The following is a 2380-nucleotide window of genomic DNA, read 5'->3' on the forward strand; positions in this document are numbered from 1 at the left end:
AACTCAGTTTATTGAGTATGTCATCGTCAGTTCCGTATCATACATGATATACTTACATATCTCCATGTGCTCAATAACAATATTATTTTTATTTCACCAAAAAAATAAAAAAATAAATACAATTAAATCAAGAAAGGAAAATTAAATCAAACGTATCTCAAAAAGTATGGCCTTGATGCAACAACAGGAGCAGGCTGTTCTGAAAACATCGCCCCGAGGACTCCTCAATGATGGACGCTTTTGACCTTCCTCCCTCCTCAACGACACCTGGATTCGAACTTTTGCTTGCATGCAGAACGGCCCCAGGCCTATGGACATCAACACACCCAAGGCAATGGGCAGTTTGGTTACTGCACGGGCTCTGACGACTCCGCCCTCCATGAGTCACCGCTGCCTTGCGGGCAGTTCTTGGTTGACCAAAGGCTAGGGGATGGACAACCCAGACAGAAAACCCCAGGTCACCCTTGGGCAAGGTGTAGCACCTGGTAGCCTCCCTCCTCAGGGTTACAACGTGTTTATGCCTTGTGGTTAAGGTCTTGGTTAACCAAAGGCTAAGGGAGTAAACCCCGAAGACAAATCACGGCTTCTGGGTGAGGCTGGACATCCTGGCAGTTCCAATCATGCCACTGTCACAAGGTCTGTGGTGTACCATGCCAGTCAGCGCATAGCGACATACTCTACACAAGAGCAGAGATAGACAAACCTATCATCTGGTCAGTTGCTGCATCGAGTCGTGGAATCAGTCTGTCTCGGCCTGGCCTTGCCCCTGAGAAACCTCGATTCGCCAAGTATGTGCTGTTAGTCCCGCAAAAGCTGGCAGTACTTCAAACCTCTTGCAAGCAGTGTCATGAAAATGGTCAAATGGACCCCAAAATGGCACCTAATACCAGACATATTATCTGGCGTTTTGTTTCGCAATATTATGCAAAAAAAGGGCAGCCTTGGCGGAGTCCAACCCTCACTTGAAACGGGTCCGACTTACTGCCGGAAATGCGGACTAAGCTCTGACACTGATCATACAGGGAGCGGACTGCCACAATCAGACAGTCCGTTACCCCATACTCTCTGAGCACTCCCCACAGGACTTCCTGGTGTACACGGTCGAATGCCTTCTCCAAGTCCACAAAGCACATGTAGACTGGTTGGGCAAACTCCCAATCACCCTCAAGGACCCTGCTGAGAGTATAGAGCTGGTCCACAGTTCCACGACCAGGACGAAAACCACACTGTTCCTCCTGAATCTGAGGTTGCGCAGAAAAACATGACTATAACTTAATGTCTAGTTATTGCCCAGTGATGGCGTTATCTGTCAACGTGACAGGAGCTACTTGCTGGTGTAGTCCAGACTCCGTGTACATGAAAATGCGGGCCAACGGACACCAGTTCCATGTGGTTTTGTGAGATGTCCACCAGTCCCTCCACCAACAACACAGACTGATGATGCAGTGAAAGTCTTTGATCAACATACTTAACCCTTCCTTCTGAAAGATAGGACCCCCCCCCCCCTGTGTCCACCATCACCACCCTGCCTGCATGGTAGTGCGTGGGGATTGGGTTACATGCTGAAAGGCAGACTGACGTCCCTTTGGTCACACGTGTCTTTGTTTAAGGACAGTCAAGATTGTCCTGCTACTCCTACTTTGCTGCTTCTCTCAACGTCCCTCCAGACTTTTGCCAGCGATCTTAAAAATCCCCAATCACCAGCCAGTAAGGGTGGGAGATACTGCAAATGTTGGCATCGTCCCGACGCTAAGTCATGATTTTGTGATTTTGCCTTTGATTTGTGGATCATGACCATAATCAGAGGGTAGTGTTGTCCCGATACCAATATTTTAGTACACTATTTTTTTTATAATTTTCGGTACTTTTCTAAAAAAGGGGCACCACAAAAAAAGGCATTTTTGTCTTTATTTTAACAAACAATCTTAGGGTACATGAAACATATGTTTATTATTGTGATATAGTCCTTAAATAAAGTAGTGAACATACTAGACAACTTGTCTTTTAGTAGTAAGTAAACAAACAAAGACTCCTAATTAGTATGCAGTAACATATTGTGTCATTTATACAGCTATTATTTTGTACACATAATGAGGGAAAAACTGTAAAAATGGATTATTAATCTACTTGTTCATTTACTGTTAATATCTGCTTATTTTTTGTTTTAACATGTTCTATCTACACTTCTGTTAAAATGTAATAATCACTTATTCTTCTCTTCTTTGATACTTTACATTAGTTGTGGATGATACCACACATTTAGGTATGGATCCGATACCAAGTAGTTACAGGATCATACATTGGTCATATTCAAAGTCCTCATGTGTCCAGGGACATATTTACTGACTTTATAAACATAATATGAATTTTTTTTAAAAGG

The sequence above is a fragment of the Entelurus aequoreus genome, linkage group LG10, assembly GCF_033978785.1.
Source record: "Entelurus aequoreus isolate RoL-2023_Sb linkage group LG10, RoL_Eaeq_v1.1, whole genome shotgun sequence".
Taxonomy (NCBI): Eukaryota; Metazoa; Chordata; class Actinopteri; order Syngnathiformes; family Syngnathidae; genus Entelurus; species Entelurus aequoreus.